At 35.5% G+C, this 7,296-nt stretch overlaps 1 protein-coding gene across 8 annotated transcripts in view; it reads right to left on the bottom strand.

Annotated features, from left to right (window-relative positions):
* The window catches only part of SLC16A14 (solute carrier family 16 member 14), a 52,154-nt gene that overhangs the window by 44,499 nt on the left and 359 nt on the right, over positions 1–7,296 (bottom strand). The gene's annotated exons all lie outside the window — the stretch shown is intronic.

The following is a 7,296-nucleotide window of genomic DNA, read 5'->3' as shown; positions in this document are numbered from 1 at the left end:
ATCTGCCAACTGAGTTGTGTGGCAGTGAGCCCATTTAGTACTGTTTTTTGCCTTAATTACCTAATATTTCTACTTTTTTTTTTTTTAATATATCTTTTCTGTCATAATTAAAGTAATGTCATGACTGGGCATGTATCTGAACCAGGAACAGTTAGGAAATAAAAACCTCTGAAATCTTTGACCCATTAAATGAAATCTTCAAGGAAAAACTCTTGCCATTGACCATATTTGCATCAGGGAAGATAGTGATTAATCAGAAATGGAGACTGAGCTGCATGCTCTTGATCATTCATGTGTTCTCTCTAGATATGGATTTAGGCATGCTGAAGAAGCTTGCATTGCAGCTGAATGCTCTGGATCTGCTTTGTGACTCTGCTATTCAGCTCATATGCAAATGTATTTTTTTACTAAATGAGGAAGAGGTAAATTTTTTATCAGAACTGAAAAAGCCAGAACTGACAAGCAAATAAAATGTATCTTCAACATAAGCAAGTAAGAAGTCTTTAAGAAGATCTATGAAGACAGGAAATGGTAATGACAAAGAATTTATTCAGTATGTTTTAGGGAAAAAATGCATTTCATAAATTACTCATTACTTGTTGTTGGATATTCATAAGAATATTTGCTTTCTTCTACCATTAATGTTGAGGAATCTGTTAAGAACTTAATTAAAAATAATTTCCTTTAGCACTAGTAAGATATATTTGTATAAAGATTGGAGTATTTTAGAAACTTCTGAAGTTTCCAGAATTTATCAACTACCATGAACACATTTGGAATCGGTGAAAGGGCAGTCTAAGAGGTAGCAGAGCCAAGCAGGCTCATCAAATGGACTGCCAGTGTACAGAGGAAGTGATGAATGGTATCAAGGGCAGAAGAAAGATTAAGGATTATTTTTGTCTGGAATAGTCTCTGATGCTTGGTACATCTCGAGCTATACTAAATCAGATTAAGATAGATTAAGATGAATGAGTGCCAAATTAACCATTTTCCAGGATATTCAGTAAGGAAAGGAAGCCCAAACAGCTATTAAATGCTTTCTTCAAGAGCTTGGATTTGATGAAGGAGATCGGAATGGTTCTTGAAGAGACATGTTTTTATTATTTTAATTGTTGTGTCCTTTTTTCTATATCCAGCTTGATGTTTTAAAGAAAACTGAATGCAGTCATCCTGTCCTTTTCTTTGAAGTCATAAATAGCGTGAATAATACAAATGATTGATTCAGTTCTAGTGGCCATTACTTAAAACATTCTCCACTTCCTAGATTTACACCTGAGTAAATCAGCATAACCAATAATTTCTGGTGTGTATAAATGACAAAATATGGTTTGGGAAGCCTTTTATAATGTTTGTATCTGACATCCCATTTCCGTTTGTCTGACAAATCTTCCTGGTTGGGATTATCCACTTGTGCACATGGTTCTGGGTTCTGTTCCTGAGTGAATCAGTTAACCTCTCTGTCTTTTTCTCTTTCCATCCATAAAATTAGCATATTAATGCTAATTTATTGCAGGCTATAGTTAGGCTCAATTAATGTCTGTAATGATCTCTGAGACTGTTGGATAAAACATGCTGTAAAAGTGTATTATTATTGTTAATAGAGCCTTTTATACAACTGCACTCTAAAAAAGCACTATCATTGCTCGCTAGCTTTAGTCCTAGAATTTCATTGGAATTCCTTGGAATACAACTTGACCTCAGTTCAAGCTGAACTAGTTTAGACTTCAGAGATCTGCAATTTGTAGAACATCTTTCTTAAGATGAGTTACCTCTCTAGCTGGGACTATAAATAGGCCTTAACCGTAGCAGTGATAGCAGTACAAGAGAGTGGTAGTAGGCAAATCTCAAGCTATACCATGGCAGGAAAAGATCAGTAGCCTGGAATTCATTATTAATGCTCTTGGGTTTTGGTTACATTACTAGGTTAATAATTGGAAGACTGATATAAGAAATCCCCTCTAATTTGTCAGGACCAGATGAAAAAAGGAGGCGTAAGCTTTAGAGGTGGACTGGTTTGGAGAAATAGATGGAGCAGATATACTGGCCACAGTGAGCAGCCCTTACTTTGCAGCATAATCAATAGGTGAGCCTGAGGAAGTAAGCTTGAAATGGATTTTTTTTGTTGTAGTTGTTGCTACGTATGTTGTTACTGCTTGGAGCTGTGACACAATGGGATGTGAGATTTCTCTGTTCTATTATGTGACATTTGATTTTATCGAATGCAAAACAGTTTTCTTGTAACTTCCAAAACATTATTTTTTCTGCTGACATACTTCAGCATCCTACCCCTATGTGTTCTGGCACTTGTATTGTTCAAAATTAATTTCTTAATGTTTATAACAATGATAAATGTGTGCTACTATCATCCTCTCTGTTCTCCAAAACACCTGAATAGTCCCCGTTCAAACTTTAGGGAGGAACAAAGAATCAATTGTCATTGCAAGCAACCATGTCCACAAAACTGATCTTGCTTAAAATCATGTGTTTTGGAAGTAACTTTATTCAGGAATTTATAAAAGGAAATTTTCTTCTAAAATGTAAAATGGCCAGACTTTCTTTTGCAAAGAATAGATTCCATGTTGACTGTTCTGAGAAACTTCTTTTTTTTTCAACCTAATTATTATTGTCATTCTTGCCTACTGTCTAGTACACATTAAGAATGACTTAGCTAAAATGTTTGCATCTCTATCCAGAATTTTGTGTGACAGGGGAAAAAGAGCCTCTTTCCTATTGAATCTTTGCTTTTGCTGCTCTCTAAAAGAAAAGTTTTCCCCTTAAAATCAGAAGAGAAGAAATAGGTGATGTGAGCACCCATTGTGTGCATCAACACAAGAGAAGCACAGGAAAAGTCTAAGTAGGGTTGTCAGGTGATTTGCACCATTTAATACAGAGAAAAAAATGATATGGACAGAGTAAAAAAAAATCTTCAATATCTAAGTTCATTAATCAGGTAAATTAGTCAGGAGTGATACAAGTCAGAAATTTGAAACCTTTGGCATAGTGTCTGGCAGCAGTTCAGAAAGCAAACAGGGTCTTAGGAGGTATAATTAGAGGGAGACACCATGCTCATCAACAGAGGTAATTAAAGCTCTATTCAGATAAAAAGTAAGACAAAGCCACTTGTTATTGCTAACCATTTTGAGTGTCATGTTACACAGAGAATACAAAAATACAACCTGTAAAGTCATCATTTCAGATTCTTCAGATAGATTTAGGTTTTAAAGAAATGCCTTTTATTACTTGTTTACAGTGAATCCCAGGTGTTTTAATCCTTAAAGATTATTCTATAGTTTATAGAGTACTAGACTGTAAGTGGCTGTTAGAAGTGCTTCACAAAAAAGCATAGACAGCACCTCCATATATCTTAATATGTGACTTGTCTGTGATTCTTCAGTTTAGGTAAGTCCACACTTTTTCCTAATTCATACAGATTCAGAACACATTGATACAATGCAGTATATCAGAATATAGTACTCAGATATCTGCTATTTTTGTAGAATCTCAGTATTATTTTTTTTTAAAAAACCAATTGCATTCCTATGCTGCTCCTCATTTAATTCAGCAGTGCTGAAAAGCATCACCATCTAAACAGGGATACCAGGAGTTTCAATTCTCTTCTGCCCAGATCACTTAAGCATTATTTTTCATGGCCTGTTTATGTGTGTATGACAATCAAAAATTGAAGTCTTTAAAGCATGTATTGGAATATCTGCAAACAACTGCTTTTTGTCCAAGCAAATAAGGGAAGAATTTGTCCAGCCCTATAAAGACACAGAAGGAACTGTGGTAAAGTCTGGGAAAACTGTCAGCACACAAATGATTTAATCTGTATTTAGTCTTGGGGCAAATTTTGCTACATGCTTACACAAATTGCTTGCCTGTGGCTCTAGAAAGGCAGATTTCAGGTTCCATAATCTGAACTTCAAATTTACTATTCATCAATAGAGGTTTTTTTTTCTTTCTTTTCTTTTTTTTTTTTTTCAGTAACATTAGTGGAATGAAGAGACAAATGTAATTAATGCAGCTAAATTAAGAGGCTGAAAGAGTTATTCCAAGAGCAGGTTTGTTGAAAGACTGTAGACAGTACTGGTATGCACTTTCGAAAACCCCCACCCTGCATTCCCAGCTGTGCTTCATGTCCCCTTGTCACTGCTTTGCAGGGATGGTATCACAGAGCAGTTGACTACAGTTTCTTGAGACTGGTATTGATTCTATCCTTTGTTTTGCATTGCTCATTTATTGGACAAACAGTTTAAATTAAAAAAAACACTAAGTACTGAAATGGGAATGAACCCACCTGTACATAGGTCTATTCATTCATTTATATATTGAGCATAACTCTCACATCCAGGGTGTCCTCTATAGCTAGAGGGACAATTTATTCTTTTGGTCCAGCACGGGTCCATGTTGAATAAAAACAGAAGTGAGACGATCCATATAAAACTGAATGGATATATTTTTTTTTTCTCCTGCTAGTCTTCTTCCAACCTTATCTCTCTAAGGTTGGTCCTTGGCATAGTTCCCAATCTACCAGACTTCACTCACGTATTTCCTTCTTAAGATAACACAGTGTGGCAATACTTTCAGACAAAAATCAGTACTGTTCATAGACTTTTGCTCCTGCTACCCGAATGATCTATACAGAGGGTTAGGACCATTCCTCTGAGAAACTGTATACCACAAAGTGGAGGTTGCAATACAAAGTGACATTGGGACTCTTCATTCCTCACCAATTTAGATAAACTATCGTGCAAGGGTAGATTAAATGTTGTTGCTCTAGAGTGGTGATAAATAGAGGAAGAGGAAGCATGTTTACAAGTAGGAAGCTTTAAAGTGGAAAACGTTCACAGCGCAAACAGCCTGTGTGGGATCCAGTGAGGATACTTGAAATAGCCTCACTTTAAGCTGATTGAATAAAGAACTGACACAACCTCATGGCATGAGCTGACATATTCCTAACCCAGCAAAGGCAGGGAATTCTGAAGTCAAGAATCAGGAAAGCCAGTGCCTAGTCTTGGGACTGTAACAGTTTTGGCACAAATAAGGCTGGAGCTTAAATCCAAGCTTCTACCTGAGAAATGTATCTCTACCTTGAGAATATATCTCTACCTTGAACATCAGGCCTACTGTGTGCAATCTGTAAGCAATTTTTTGGGGATTTATTTATGAAGTGACGAAGGGCCTAGAATCTGATTTCTGAACTAAAATTATGTAGAATCTGAAGTAAAATTCTTGCAGATATAAGCCTGGAGAATTATAAGCCTGGAGCACTGAAAATGGCCCATTGAAATAAGAGGTATGCATAAAGATTTGGACAAGGTCACTCCCCTGTTAACTGTGAGATTCCTCTGCTGTGTTCGCTGCTGGCAGGCTTTTGCTATTCCCTAAATCACACAACACAAAATGACTTGTTGTATCCTTAGCAGAAAAGTACTTTTCTGGGAGAATAAGAACACTGACCCCTAGAATGAAGGAACAGACATATTTATTGAGATGCTGCTCTAATCTGTCTTTTGCTGAAAACCATTATCTTTAAGCAAACCTACCACTTAGTTCCCAAATTGTAATGAAATATTCGTAAACCTAACAGACTGCTAAATAAGACCCAAAACTTCACTTCCTGAAATTTACAGGAGCTCTGCCATGGTTTTAAACAGGGTGACAGGCCCAATAGTCTTATTTGACTAAGAGATGAACGTTTAAAAAAGCTCAAAATGTTTCCTTACTTAACAATCTTTTTAATTTTAAGCCAACATACACTGCCATGCTCAGCTGACAGACAGCTCTTAATTTAAAAAGCTCAAACCAAAAAATCCAAATAAACGATTACTTAAATCCTAACTCATTTTGTAATCATGTATAGGAATAGCAGTTGTTTTTGTTGGTCTGGTCTCCCTTTCTGCTGGCTGGGTTCCCTTTCTGTGTGACAGATGTGCTATTTATGGAAGGAGATTCTGAATATTTTAAAGCACTGACTGTTAGGATCATCTCCTTCCCAGACGGTAAAATGAGAGAGAATAAAATGCCAAATAATTTCCCAAAGAAAAATATCTGAGTATATATCTATATTAATCATTAAAAAAAGAAAGAAGAGGAAACAAACAAGATCGTCTATTTTTATAAGAAGCTAATTCAAATCCAATATGTACGTATCACAACAATCTTTTGTTGTTGCTGTGCTGTTTTCTTATTTAATCCAATACTTAACAGTAGTTTTCACTATTAAAAAAAAAAACAGGCATTTTTTTAGGAAAAAAAAATCATAGGGCACACAGATTCATAAGGTAGAATATGAGAATATGTGCCTGAAAATTTGGCAACTTGCTTTTTCTCAGCTGTATTGGCAGGTCTGATGAAAGATTGAAATCTGGCCTCACAAGTATCTGTCTATTTCAGCAGCTGGTCAGAAAGCATTTATATTCACTTATACATACAGCAAACAACATTTGCCTAAATAAACCTTTTTTTGTGAAATATTTTCAGAGCTAACTTTAATGTTTGCAGTTCTGGTCAGTGTTGCATATTTGCTTGGGGTATTTGGGGTAGAGAGAAGGAAGCTATGAGAAGTCACTGGAAGTGGGGGTGGGGCACTTTGCTCTATAGACGGGTCTTACAGTTTGTTTTACCTCAAATGATGGTTTAGCCTTCTGGGAAAATAATTCAGGTCATAGTAAATTGTGGCATGGTACTTTCATTCTCCCTTTGGAGACATAGTGACAAGGAAAATAAAAAAAGTTTTATTTATTAGGCATTTAAAAAAATCCAAAAAGCAGTTTTTATTTTTTTCTCTGCATATTTTTTTCATTATATACTTGAAATGTTTCATTGTATTTTGAAATTTTCCAAAAAATAAGCCCTTTTTAACACTTCTACTTATCTGCAAAAATCTAATTCCCACAATTACACTCGTGTAATCTCTGCAGAGGGTGATACCAATTTAACATATTCAGCAGAACAATGTGCATGTGGCATTAATCTCAGAAGGTAAAAGAAAGACGTTAAGTAGATGATGCAGATTTTATTATTATTATTTCAGCTATGGTTTAATATTTCAAAATCTTTTTTTTTTTTAAGAAAAAAAAAAAAGACGAGAACACTTTAGTAGCTGCATTGACCTCCATGATGTCAGAATGTCATTGTGCAACCGTAGCTAAGAAAAGCCTCTGAGAAGGAAAAAAAAAAAAACAACAAAGGAGCTTTGCATCTCCCAATACCATGAGATGTGCATATACTGTATGTAGCATTTTGGAATTCATACTGTGGTACTGAGCTGTTGCTTTCAGTTTGGTTAGACAA

This window comes from Anser anser (genome assembly GCF_964211835.1).
Source record: "Anser anser genome assembly, chromosome: 9".
NCBI classification, from domain to species: Eukaryota; Metazoa; Chordata; class Aves; order Anseriformes; family Anatidae; genus Anser; species Anser anser.
The sequence above is the reverse complement of the archived record's forward strand: the minus strand, read 5'-3'. Positions and strand labels throughout refer to the sequence as shown.